Source organism: Macaca nemestrina, chromosome 9 (assembly GCF_043159975.1).
Source record: "Macaca nemestrina isolate mMacNem1 chromosome 9, mMacNem.hap1, whole genome shotgun sequence".
NCBI lineage: Eukaryota > Metazoa > Chordata > Mammalia > Primates > Cercopithecidae > Macaca > Macaca nemestrina.
This window is the reverse complement of record NC_092133.1, coordinates 15,839,122-15,854,001: the sequence shown is the minus strand read 5'-3', so window position 1 is coordinate 15,854,001 and position 14,880 is coordinate 15,839,122.

Below are 14,880 nucleotides of genomic sequence, written 5' to 3'. Positions count from 1 at the left end.
CTTTTTCCATAAGGCAGCAATACTTTTTCATATGCTCGTCATCTTTGGACAAATATGTTCATAGCAACATCATTAAACATGTGATCACATCATTAAACATGTGATCACATTAAACAGTGGTGTCATTTGCAAGTTTTGGATGGGTGAGGGTGGGTCATTTTAGTGGTGCCCAAACATATCAGGGAAGGGAGAGAAGGGAGAACTGTCAGTTTTTAGAGAGTCATTTTTAGAAAGACTTGGGGTTAAATTTGGGGGCTACGAAAAAAAGAAAAGCTATACTCCTGGATTATTATCTCCCCTCATATCATTATTTTCCTCTCTCACAGTCTACAATTCAGTACCTAAATCCTGCAACTGGGTACCTGTCTCCAGCCTCTCAACCTCTTTGTAAGCCACAGAAGAAACTTCTCCTTTGGATCTTAGATTCCAGCTGTGTGCTAAAGGGGGACAGCGTGGGAGCCAAAATAGGGAAGAGATGTCACCTGGTAGCACTTTCCATAGGACGTGTGTTGGTGGTGGTGTTTTGACACTGAGCCGCCTGGCGTTGGAGGCCTCTAAAGCAGTACTTCTGAGGCTCGAATGTGTAAGAGTCCCCCGGGGCTTGAGAAATGCAGATTCTAATTCGGATGGTCTGAGATGGGACCAATTCAAACAAGCTCCCAGGTGATACCGATGCTGCCAGTCGTCAGCCTGCACTCTGGATAGCAAGCCTCTGAAGAATAATGAGTTGGCATTCAAGATAGGGAAGCGCTGGGACATTAGGAATAGTGTGTCTGTATGTGCCTGCGTGTGTATGTGTGTGTGCATGTGTGCGTGCATGTGTGCATGTGGTGGCAATGGCCTCCTAAGACGTGGCCTGTTCTTTGCCAACTCAGCTCACTTGCACTGACGAGTAATCCAAGCAGTGTAAACATGTTTGACTCCTTGGACTGTGAGCTATTATTTGAGTCTCACACTACGAGATATTATTATTGCAAACCCTATTTTACAGAAGAGGTACACAGAAGTTCAATGTCCTAGCCAGTGTCACAGGGCTAATAATAGAGATAGGACCTTTTGGGCCCACCCTGCCAGGATCTGCACAACATGCCTTTAACCCCTAGGCGATCCTTCCTCTGAGAATGTGTTTCAAGCTCTTTCCATTCTCAGGACCTTTGCACATGCCGTTCCCTCTGCTAAGAGTGTCCCCCGCCGCCTCCGCCCCCACCCCGACCTTTGCTCGATGACTCCACCTTCAGATTTCAGCTCAAACATCACTTCTTAGAGAGCCTTCATGGACTCCTGTCTTCCTTCAAATTAAATATGCCCTGCTTTTCTCTCAAAGCACCGTGCTGCCTTCCCTCATAGGTCTAATCACATTTTTCAATGCTTCGATTCCTACTGTTAGCTTGGTTTCATACCCATCTCCCTCACAAAACTGTAAGCTCCATGAAGCCAGGGACTACCACTGTTTATTCTGTTTATTTCACTAGCCTTCAACACTGCATCTGGAACAAAATAAGGGCTCTAGACTATCTTGACTGACTGACTGAATGAATGAAGTGGATTTACATTCTGCAAATAACCACTAAGCCACTAGAGGGCAAATATACTCATCGCATGGATTTACATTTCTCCACTGTACTACATATGGTTGACATACCTAAGAAAATGAATTCAAACAGCATTTCAGCTCTCACATGTGCCATTGGCCATACAATAGGTAGAATCAAATATTCATCTCAACTACATTAAAAAATGAGGATATGAATTGCTAAAGTCCATTCATTTCTAACTTCCTGATGCAGTCCTCACCAGACACTGAAAAAAAAAAATAATAATCCAAACGAAGTCTGAGATGATTTTCAGGTTTTCAGAGTATGCTTCTCCTTTTATTCTTTTTTGCTCAGGTTCTGTCCCAGACTTAATGATATTTCTCTTTCTCCCGGTGTGCAGGGAACTTGGGGGGAAACTGAGCCTGAGAGAGGCATAGATACAGGTTTTTATAGACTTGGTCCATGCATGGTGGCTCTGCAGTGAGTCATCAGGGCATCAAGGATGATGTCCGAGAGGATGTATTAGGCCGTTCTTGCATTGCTATAAATAAATACTGAGACTGGGTAATTTATAAAGAAAATGGGTGAATTAGTTCACGGTTCTGCAGGCTGTATAAGAAGCATGATGCTGGCATCTGCTCAGCTTCTGAGGAGGCCTCGGGCAGCTGACAATCAAGGCAGAAGGCAAAGGGCAACTACGCACATCACATGGCCAGAACAGGAGCGAGAGAGAGAGAGTTGGGAGAGGTGCCACACACTTTTAAACAATCAGATCTCCCAAGAACTTCCTCACTGTCTGAAGATAGTACCAAGGGGGATGGAGCTAAACCTTTAGCTCATGAGAAATCTGCACCCGTGATCCAGTCACCTCCCATCAGTCCCTGCCTCCCACACTAGAGATTACATTTCAACATGAGATTTGGGTGGGGACACACAAGCAAACTTTATCAGAAGACAGTTGTCATAGCTTGAGTTCTCCCAGAAACAGAACCGGAGACCAGAATTCTGGGCAGGCTGTCTGCTGGGAAATAAGATGGGCATGGGAAGGCCACTGTGAAGTGTGTGTTATCTAGCCAGTGACCACTGGAAGCCTGGAATTTAATCCCATGGGAAGACCCTGAGAAGCATTAGGGCCACCCACCATTTCACCTCTTTACCAGCTACTGTTCCACCCACTGAGAAGCACAGACATTCACACACTACTCCAGTCGGGGGGATGTTAATACTCAGGCACTCTGGCCTGCTTGAAGTGGGCAAGACACTTTTCTTCCAGGACTGGAGAGAAAGCTCTCTGGCAAAGATACAGAGAGTGGCAGTCTGAAGGATGAAGGCTGGAGAGAGCCAGGGAGAGATAACATCTACTCCAACAGCCATGCTGATTCAATCATTATTTCCTAGTTGGGAGGAAGAATCTGGGAGCTGACAAGCCACAGGTTTGACTCACAATGACATTTCTTATGCCCTTACGTCCTCAAATCTTCCTCTGATCCCCCAAAACTGCCAAAACAAAGGGAAATTTATGGCCATAGAGCTGTCATGATCCCAAACTCCAGTGTTACTGTAGTCACTTGCCTTCAGGAAGGAGGAGGCCTGCTCCAAAGACCAGTGCCACTGTCCCATCATGTCCAGATTCTTGAGGTGACTTCTCTCCTAAGTGCAGAGATGGTCCTGGCTTCTTGTCTGCCATACTGTGTGGTCTTGGACTTGGGTCTGAAATTTTCTGACCCTTTATTGCCCTGCCTGTGGAAGACAAGAGGACACCCTGACACCTTCACCATGCCTATTTCACAAAGATGTTATGAGAACAGACGAGATACTATCTGAAGTCTACTTTAAGCTCGAAGGAAAAGTGCTCTCATGAGCTGTATAAATATAAGTTATTACACAGTATTATTTTAACCTGGCCCAAGTTTAGATTAGTTGTATGAATCATTCATCAACCTTTACTTTATATAATTAAAAACGTGTGGTTCTTGGAATCTTTGTTTGGGAGGCAAGTTAATGTGGCAGGACTAGGATTGGCAAGCTCTTAGCAGTCAGTGACTTCTGGTCTAAGGACAGATGCCTTGACTGATGGGGGAAATCCTATTGTCAGTTCTCATTTGGAGATATTCTTCCTCAGTTTTTGGAAGATCCATGATGCGTGCTTTCTCTTATTCATATTGGTCTTTTTCATGGTTTTGGCACTCCCATGGTGTTTCAGAAGGTACCTCGAGGATGCCTCCAGCTTTCATTTTATTTTCATTTTGTTTTATATTTTCCCAAGTAAATCCACATAATGTATGTGTTGCTAAGGTCTCCTTGCATGAAGATGTCAGTATTGATGGGTTCTTGGAGACTAACAGATTTGGAAGACAAAGTCTGTCTCCTCATTTGGGCTTCTCTCCAATTGTAGAAGTGCCCAGTTTAAAATGCACCCTCTATAATGCATGTTGCATTGGCCACAGCAGTGCATGAAGGACAGCACCAAGATGGTAACATAAGCCCTTGGGACCCTTGAGAGCAGTGGATATAGTTCCTTCACATTTGCATCTCCTCCAAAATGCCCAGCGCAGCACCTGACATTCAGAGGACACTCCACGATTGTTAATTGAGCAAGTGAATGCTAATAAAGAGGGAGAAAAAAGGAAATAAAAACACAATGAACCACTGAACCCAGGGACATCATTAGCTATGGTCTCCCCATGTGTTAGTTATTAGCTATTAGTAGCGTGGGTGGTCTGCGAAAGATGGACTAATTCTTCTGTTGGCCACAGTGGTGTCAAACAGTATATTAACTATTGGGAATGAGGGTGTTGACTGGATTTCTGCTGTGCACTAAATTTCTCCTAGTGACTCCAATGAATTAGATGCATGCCCCAGGGGCCTGAGCTGTTCCCAGCTTGTAACTTACGCAGTGAAAGGATCTGGTGGAACAAAGGGATATCAGGTAAGGTCTGTGGGGAGCAGCAGATTGTAAACAAATCCCGCCCAAGTGTCACGGAGGATTGGGTTATGGAGTAATGGACAGAGGGACAATTGGCAGATTATAAGGAATTTTGAGAAAGCTGTGCACCTACCATTCTGCTATTTCCCTTCGCTTTAAAGCCTTGTCATGATCCATCTGCCACAGCATAATGGTCATATGTACTTATAGCTAAGGAGTTATTGACAAAACACGTTCAGACTCTATCACAAATGAACCTAAGTGAACAGATGAATCGGTATCTGTAATCATCCTTGTAATAATTTGTATTGCTGATGAACCAAAATCTGTAATTATTTCTAGTTTTATTTTTATTGATTGATCAAGTAAAATTTATTCACTTTTTAAATAATTGCATTTTTTTTAACTTTAACCATTTTTTCTTTGTTTCAGCATGAGAAACATATCACCCACTTCCTAGCTACAAATTCAAATCAACGTGCACTATTTTTTTTCTTTAACTTCAAGATTTAGGGCTTTTTGACCTTCCCCCACCTCTATCCTGGCCAAAATTTTAAGTGGCTTCTTGCTTGAAAGCAACCAGCAAACTACAAAAGGTCCTTTAAATGTCCAGGACATCAGTTCACTTTTTCAGGAGAACATTTTGAAGAGATGAAGTAAATGAAGTAGAAACATTCAGATTAAATTTCCTTTGAAATCCATGAGTTTTTAAAATTAAGGGAAAGTGATTGGCAAAACATGTTTTGGTTTTTGCCGAAACTGAAATGTCTGAAAAATAGTTCAAGATGTTCTTCCACACCCCAACCACATCCATCTGTGACCATCCATCTCTAGTTTAAATCTATTTGTGTATATCCGCTGTGCAGAGAACACAGCTCCTCACAGCAGCCAGCGAGCCATCATATTTTCCTAAAGAAGAAGAACATGTTTAAGTCTAAAATCTATATACTTCTATTTCTAGAAGAAAGTTCTAGATTAGATGACTTTGAAAAGATAGTGATTTCCACTTGATTCTGAATCATGCCAGGCCACTAGTAAATGGAATGAGAGATTAGTGCCTTCATTTCTTCCCCTTCCCTTTTTCCCCATACCTACCTTCCCTCCCTCCCTCCCTCCCTCCCTCCCTTCCTTCCTTCTTTCCTTCCTTCTTTCCTTCCTTCCTTCCATCAAATACTTACTAAGTGCCTCCCATGTGCCATGGTTGTGTGAACACAAAGGCAAGTCCTAGACAGCTCCTAGCCTTAGGGAGCTGAGCATCTTGTAGGGGAGATAGGCATCTCTGTAAAGTGTACTATGTGGGAGGTGCCATATTGGGGCAGGCAGGGGTATAGGAGAAGGAATGGTCAGTCTTCCTTCAGAATTGCAAAGGGGAAACTTTATGGAGGAACCTTTAGAAGCGAGAACAAATAAAGATGAAAAGTGGTTCAAAGGCTGTGGAAGCCTAAGGAGAAGTAAGTTGGAGCATCTATTGAGAAATTCTTGATTCCAACAGACAGGCAAAGGGGAGGTTGGCAAAAGCCAGGTGAGAACCATCCTGATACTCATGGGCAGAGGAGGATTTGGAGGAGCTGTTCTAGGGAGAACCATTCCCTTCCCTGTCTTTTCCAGATTTGTTCACTGACTCTCAACCTGTCTTGGCAGCCCCAGGTTGATGCTCTAAGTCCAGAGCCATGGCAGAGGCTGAGCTCTGCCGGGCCGTATGTGAGCACTCTTGCCTCTCTGGGTTTTGGCTAGACTAGATGACCTGTAGGGCCCATCAGAGAGTGACTACGTAGTCCTGGCTCTGAAAATGACACAAATGGTTGATTTCTCCCCCCCAACTTTCCAGAGTTGGCATAATTTGATTGAGAAAGTCTGTACTTCCTTAATTTTGCAATCTTGGAATTTTGATGCCTGTGGGTCCCTGTTCGCCTCTTGACTAAATGAAGAACCATGAGGGTTTTCCTCCTTCAGGGCACAGCCAGGGGCCCTGGAGACACATTTACCTTGCTGATTGACAAGTATGCTTGGATGACACTCAGCTTTCAGTATGGCTGTTTGGTTATGGTTTTCTTTGGAATGTGATAAGAATGGTTTTTTCCTCATATTGCGCTGAAATTGCCAGTTAATTTGTAGCTGTGCTTTCATCTAATCGCGGAGCTGAAAAGCTAGCTGTCCTTTGCATACATGAAAATGGTGGTATTAGTAATTGGGTTGTCACGTGTGGTGTAATATGTGGTTTGGAAGCCATTATAGGATTAGAGGCAATTTGGAGATTATCATCTCCATGACATCACCTATGGGGGTTGAGACCACTGGCAGTTCCATGCTTTCTGTGATTCAGATGCAGTGGTTTGAAATACACACGGGATAGGTTTTCTGCTTTATTGACCAAGACATTATATACATTATGAGAGAGAGAGAGAGAGAGAGAGAGAGAGAGAGAGAGAGAGAGAGAGAGAATGTGTGTGTGTGTGTGTGTGTGTGTGTGTGTGTGTGTATATATATATAGAGAGAGAGAGAGAGAGAATCTGGATGACTCTATGCCAAACTGTTATCAGCGGTTATTTCTGAGGTGGAAGGTGTATTCTAGAGGTCTTTTACTTTCTTCACATTACTGCATTGTTGACATCTTTCTGATGAGCAGCATGATTATTTCTAAAGTCAGAAGATTAAAAACAATAAAGAGTATATGTGGGTAGGCTGATCCAACCCAAGACCTCATCCTTCTCTTTTTCCATTTCTAGTTCTAAATAATGTTGAGGAATTTGTCATTACTGTTTCTACAATTTCATCTGAAGTGGCATCCCACAGAACTTCAGTTCCAATTATGGGTTTTTAGGATTCTCAGCCTCTTTCTGATTTTCAAGGTGAGAAGGGAGGGGGTGTGTGAATCCTTGGGCTCAGCCCTGCATCAGTTCTTCCTCCAGCTCCCCCTTGTCACTCACCCTTTGTTTTCTCTCCTCTTGGGGCTATTTCTTCCTTCCTGTGTCCCGCCTCTATGCTCTGCTAATGGGTTGGGGAAAGCTGGAAGAGGATGACGTTTTCCAAGAGTTAGGTGGCACACAGAGAAGGAGCAAGCCAAAGCTGCCCTGGTGCCAGGCTGGTCAATTCTTTAGGTGTTCCTCAACAGGAAATAGTTCAACTCACCAGGGCACAGGCACCTAGAGCCATCCAGGCAAGCAGAGGCTCCTGCATCTCAAATACAGGGGCCCCTAGTAGCCCCAAGACTTATTCAGATGGGGACACTAAGCTCCAAGGCTGTCATTTGTAAACGTCTTGAAATGAAAATAAGTAAACTGACATATCAGCTCTATAATAGAGTACTACACTGCAATGAGACCGAATGGTTTACAAATACTTGCAAAATATGGTTGACTCTCACAAACATAATAGAGTGAAAGAAGCCAGATGCAAAAAACGAATCGCTTAGTCAATGATTCCATTTCTATAAAGTAGAAAGACAGCTAAACCCGATGAGGAAGACAGTTACACTGTCAAAGTCAAGAGAGTGTTTCCCCTTGCAGGATGCACAGTGATTGGGCCAGAGAATGAGGGGCATTTCTGGGGAGGTGGTTATGTCTGTTTCTTGTTCTGAATGCTGGTTACAGGAGTGTGTTTGAGCGCATGCCTAGTTGTACTTTTAAATGTAATATATATCATAATTCAACAGAAAGTTAAAAAAAGCTAAAGAGTCATGAAGAAAGACCATAGGAGCATCCAGGAATGTATAGTACACAGGCAACATTGTTTTTAGAAATGCCAGTGAAGTAATTGAATTTAAAAGGATGTGACCCTATAGCATTAATGAGTTAGGAAGCCCTATGAGACTGGATGTTTTGCTTTCATTTATGGCCATTCAAACTTATCTATTAATGATGATTTTTTAAATGCTAATGTTTATTGAGTGCTTACTATAGCTATTATTCTTCCATTGTACACATGGGAAATTGAGATTTAAAGAGTTTACGTAACAGGCAGGGCTTCTTTCTGTGGCAGCAGGGACTGAGGCCCACTTCCTGGCAATGTCTCTTGGAAGACAGCAAGACCCCAGAGAGAAGCGGCTATAGGGTGTATCTAGGCACAGAGGACCAAAGTCAACCTGGCAAAACTTACCATGTTCCAAGTGTGGTATCTCAGGCTTGAGGGAACCACCCTGGGAGGGACAGTTGATGTCTCAGCTGTAATCTTTGTAGACTGATAACAGGTAGACCAGATGCTCCACATCTCCCCTCTCACTACATAAGATCCTGAAATGGTAACATAACCCAGGAATGGGGAAGGCTAAAGGTCAAATGGGGGTATGCTAAAATCAGAAATTATATATAAAATGGATGTTTAAAATACATGAAACATAAACATAGCAATTATATTTCTACATGCTTGAATTTGTGGACTGAGATTTTTACCTGCCTTTATTATGTTGGCATTTGAGATGTCTGAGGGCTGAAGCCATCCTTTGATAGGGCTCATACCATTGCATCTTCAGAGGCCATCTCCAAGCTCTTGAATTATGTATGTGTGTGTGTGTTTGTGTGTGCGCACCTACGCACGGGTGCACATGAGCTTCCAGCAGGGTCCTCTCCAAGTGGATACAGTGGGAAAGTCCATGTGTTTTCACTTTGAGACCATGTATCCCACAGTTCCCCAAAGTCTGTTTTCAGATGCTTTTAGCATGACCAGTTCTTGAATTTTCTTAAGAACCACATTTCATGTGATTCTCTAAATGTTAGAACTTCTTTCACCCCCAGACCCAGCAGAACATTTTCATAGGGTTTCCATTAAATGACCACAATGAAATGTGCATCATACTATATTTGAGAACTCTCACTTTACCAGTGGCATACTCTTCTGCTGTCTATGAGGCTTTGGAATCACTTAAGTATGCCTCTAATTTGTGCTGCTCTTGGGAGAGGTATCAATAGTAAGAGATCACTTTCATAAGCGATATCATATCCTGATTGAACATTGCCAGGGAATCTTAGGCCACTTGGTGGTTGCATTTGCCTTAGATCCAATTACAGCTGTAAAAGTGGTTTACATTAGAAGTTCTGACTGCAGGATTTGATCATTATAAGGAGGATAAACCACCAAAAGAATGTGAATTGCCTTCACTAAAAGGATGTAATAGCGCAGAGAATATTTTTTATATTTCAAATTAGGAAAACTAGGCTCTGTGTTTTTCCAGGTAACTGCCCTTTAACTCACTAGTCAAAGCAGTATAATGTCCTCCATTTGGTGGGCCTATTGGGACCCTCCAGCCGAAAAGGTTTTAGTTCTCAAATAACCAAAACGGCCTTCCTAAGAGGGCCTCTTGCAGCCCAGACCCTGCGACCTGAGGTCCTCAGGTACTGTATCTAAAGGCAGTTTTACTATGCTTGTTCTGAGTACCCAGAAACTTGACAATGATCCCCCACCCACCTTCCCCTCCAATGGAACTCTTTACATGTGCTGTAATTTTTCTGCCCAAAGCTTTGCAACAGAAGCATCTGTGGCCTAGATGCCCCAGTAAGGAGGTCCATATGCAGCACTTGGATGTCGAATATTGAAGACATGACTCTCTCTAAAGGCTTTGAAAAGTCATTGTCTTGGCTGGCAGCCAGGAAAGGGTCCTCACTACTTCACCACTTCACTCACAGAGCCTGCAGACAAATGTGACCTTCAGTGCACCAACCACTTCTCCCCATTTCTGAGCAATTTAACCCATAACAACACATTTCCTTGTTCTTTGACCTGGAACCTACAACTAAGCAAGGATGTGAACTACTCAGAAGGAAGGGTGGAAACCCCAGCTTTCCTTAGAAGCCTCTGGTTACCCAATCACACCAGCTACCCAAGCTCTTAGGCAACCACTCATCCAAACTCACTCTCCTGCCGCTGCAGAGGGGATGTAAAGAAGAGCAAGCAAGAAGAAAGGGAAGGAGGACAGACACAGCTAGTCGCCTCCCCCACCATCTTCTCCACCTCCCTAGTCTTGTACGGGCAGCAGATGAGTCATCGCGGGACCTTGCAGATGGGCCACTCAGTGTGGACCAGGGTAAACTGTAGGGATGCATCTTTGGTAGGAAAAGCCATGTGTGTTTTTTTGTTGTTTATTTGTTTTTGGGTTTTTTGTTTGTTTGTTTTTTGTTGGTGGTGGTTTTTTTTTAAGCAAACAAACATTCTTTTCTAACCAGTTCATACTGGAAAGTATTTTGGGGGCATAGGATTATATATATATCAACATATAGACCAGCAAAATGGTTTGAAGACATTCACAGTAATGCCTTGCCTCTTTGAAAGAGATTTTATCAGACATATTTGTGGCAGGTTTTGGTATTTTACAAAAAGAACAAGAGGTCCCATTTAGTTGATTTTCCACAATACCACAATTGCTCTTTTCTTCCTTCCTCCCTCCCTTCCTTCCATCTCTTCCTCTAACTCTCCTTCCTCTCTTCTTTTTTAAATGATGATAGAAATTACATTTTATCACCTGCCTTCTAAATAATGACTTTTTTTTTTTTAGAAATCCAGAGTCGAGCTGCAAATGAGTATTCTTAGTTGCATTCTATATATGGGAACTTTAATGACTCTCCAATGCTAATTTAACTAAAAACATTTTAATTGCCAATTACTTTTCTTAAAACTGCAGAATATCAATTGTTAGGAGGTGGCCAATTTCAGTGAGACAGAGTCCTTTCCAATTTGCTAACAGAATTTTCAATTCTAAAGTTTCACCTTCTGATTCATACATAGGATAATGCCAAGATTCTGAACCCAGCCCATTTAGAGCTTCACTCCTAACCAGAAATGTAGCAGCAAATAAACGGTTGAGTGTGCACCTTCCAGTCTACATCCAGAGTGATAAGGGACTTCCCCTGCTTGCTGAGCACAGGGAATTTTCATCCTGAGATGAGCCCTGGGGGAACCACTCCTGCCATCCACAACGACAATGCCCAAACTCAGAAGAAAGCCAAGGAGCCTCTCGCACTTACCAGCTGTAATGCTGAGCGCATTACACAGACAAATCAGGTCCCCCAAAGTAATATGTTTTCACCTCACAGTGAGCAGCGTTTGAATTCAGGGAGAAGGAATGTGTATTAAGAGAGCAGGTTAAAAATCGACATTATCCCAGACTTTCATGAAATCAAAATGATGGCCATGATGCTAAATTATTATAATGTATTTATTACCAGGATTGCTTTCATATTTAACCAATTTGGCCCATCTCGAGACCTGTTTTAAAATGCACCACCTTGCCCACCTTTCCCATTTTCATATGAAAAACAGGAAAGCAAAAACTAATTTACTCAGAGAGACACGGCGCCTGTTTGCCCGTTTATCTCTTACGGACCACCCCTCAGTCCAATGTTGACAGTACATGATATTCCATTAATCTGCCTAATGAAAATTTAACCAGTGTTATAAACAAATAATTGGCTATTATCCTCTCAAAGATCCCGAATAAATTACTTCTGCTTATTTCCCCCCTCTCTCAGTTCTCAAAAGCTAGCCCTTTCTGATGGATGTCACAGGGAGCGGGGGCGTGGGGGAAGATCAGCCTCATCCCACTCTGGCTTTCTCAGCACTGTTGTCATTGTCACCAACAGACTCCACTCTGGGAACACCCCGTAATAGGAGATGGGGGTAGCAATGGGACACAGCCCCCACCTGTGGGTCACAACTTGGCCCCCCTTTAAAAACTATTCCCGACATATCTCTGTCTTCCCACCCTCCTTTGTTTCTGTTATTGTCTTTCATTCTGTCTCTCATCATCTTTCTTCTCTTTTCTGTTCTCACTCTCTGAATTCTTGGTCTTCACCTCCCATCACCAGCCCAGCCACATGCCCGATACCCCATCCACATACTTGTCTTACCGCTTCATTGTCATAATTGTAAGCTTTAAACACAGGGACTGCTTTAAAATGAAACACTTACTGCCAAAATGGTTGGCATATGCTGTATTCAATGACTCAACTAAACTATTTGGATAAGGTACAGGCCCTATTTGTAGCATTATGTTGAATCAGGCAAATTGAAGAATCTATTTCAAGTCATTATTGCTATAAATGGGTCCTGTCCCACAGTTCCACACAAAGGCTGGAACAGTTTGGCTAGATGGCAGGATATTTGGAGGAAAAATTTGAGACAGTGCTTGGAGTACTGCGTTGCCTTTTTTGACGTAGTCATCTCTCTTCTCTAGTAGATAAACACTTTTTTGAGGTGGGGATTGTGTCTTGTTCATCTATTTCATTAGCACCTGACACAAAAAAGTAAGACGTAAATGAATGAATGAAAGTAAACAGTGTGGGCTCTTTTAAGGAAAATTTCTTTTAGAAGCAAAGGCAATAAAATGATCATAGATTTGAAGATTTTATTTTTTCATAATGGTCAGCCTTTCTCATAACCCTTCAATTTTCTAATGCCTTCAAGTCCCACAATTTATGCTGCAAGTTGAAAAATTGAATTTAAATACCAATTTACCTTCTCTTATAAATGTTTAGTGAAAATATCAGTACTGTTCATTATGAAACAGTGCAGAAGAGAAGAGGGTGGTGATTTTAAGACTGTGGCTCTCAACTCTTAAGAAAATTAACAGATAAATAATTAGACCTATTAAAAATGTTCAAGAATATAGCAACTGTTACAGACTAAATTTTGTCCTCCCCAAATTCATACACTGAAGCTCTAACCTCCAAGGTGACTGTATTTGAGCCTATCTTTATAGGGCTGCTGTCTGAACAAGGAGAGGAAGCAACACCACAGATTTGTCTGTCTCCATGTGTACATAGAAAAGAGGCCATTAAAGAAATCACCTAAGAATCTTCTTTAATGCAAGTGCCTAGGTCCATGCTTAGATTCTGACTTGATGGACTTAAGAATCTGCTGCTGTGTCAAACACCCCTGGAGATTCTGATACAGGCAGTTGGGGGACAACTCATTAAGAACTATTGCTGTATCGAGAGCTAAGCACCTATTTTGTAATCATCAAGAGCTTCTTCTTAGGCTGGGACTTCCATGTGTGATCAGCAAGAGATTAACATCTTCAGAGAAGACCCTTGGGCTCAGTCTTGGACTGGAGAAGGGGAAAGAGGAAGCTTTCATGTCCTGTTTCCTGTTCAGGATAACTGGGGCCACCACTTCAGTTAGTCCTTCTTCAACATGAAACTTCATTGCCAATGTCGTTCATTCCATTCAGGGGCCATTCCACCTTGCAGTTGAATATTTGAGTCTGGAGCTTATGAGAAAGGTGAGGACTGGAAATCTTGAATTAGAAGAATTCAAGCAGTAGTTTCAGTGATGTGTTATTTTCTTCCAGCGTGGAAGTTTCCACAAAATAGTTGTTCAGGTGTAAGCCTGAGAGGGTATCTGTCCCACTGGGAAGATAATACCAATAACTGCATTGGTGCTGGTGCTCCTCACACTCATGATCTAATTTGATCTTTACAATAACCCTCTGAATATGCTGGGCAGGAACTCAACATTCCCATTCTACAGATGTGAGAGCTGAGGCCCAGGGCAGGCCATTGAGAAGCTGTGTCACAGTCTTCAGACAAGAGTACCCTGACAGAGTTTCTGATGGAGATTCTGAGGGGTGGAGGATGGGGGCAACAGGACTTTAGGATATCAGGGTAACCCTGAGGAGATTAAGAAATTGTGTGATTGGTTCTCTTGGCAGACACTAAGGCCCAATGTGGATGGACATAAATGAGCCCATCAAGTTGAGTTAGACTTTCCCATTAATGCAAATGGCGCGTTACTCAGGGATAGGACCTCAGCCTTTCATCTCAGCATTCCATTTTTACTAACACAAATATGCAAAGCTACCTCCCAGGATGCAGTTGAGATAGCATATGTAAAGCATATGGCCTGACCCATAGAAAGGGCTGGATTACTGATAGCTGCTATTATGGTAATTATCATTCTGACCCCAGAAACATGTATACTGCCCTCTGGGATAGTCCAGCCAGGCCAGTGTGAGGCAAAATTGCAAAGCAAGTGTGATCGTTGCAGGGCAGAGGGCCTTTTGGTGCCCTCAGACACCACAGCTGGGGTTATGGTCCCAGCAAGGCTGCATGCAGCCCTCCCCTAATCAACAAGGGCACTGTGGGAACTGAGCTTCTCAAATGGGAAAAAAGCCTGAGAGAGAGATTCGAGGTTGGTTTATAAACATCTGAAGGTGTTCTATGGTCTGAAGAACAGCTAATGAACAGAAGTGGATATTTTGATTAGTCCAGGCTCAGTAGGAAAAGTCTGGAGACCATTTTTTCCAGTGACCCAAAAAGCAATAAAAAAGACTGAGTAATTTGATCTCTGAGAACTGGTAGAAAAATTTTTTGAATAAAATCTAGCTTAATTCTGAAAAACAATAAACTAATTTCCTTCACAGGAGCAATCATTCCCATTGGTATGGGCAAGGAAGGCAGTGTTAACTCATTGGTGAATCTTTTGTGTTTATAG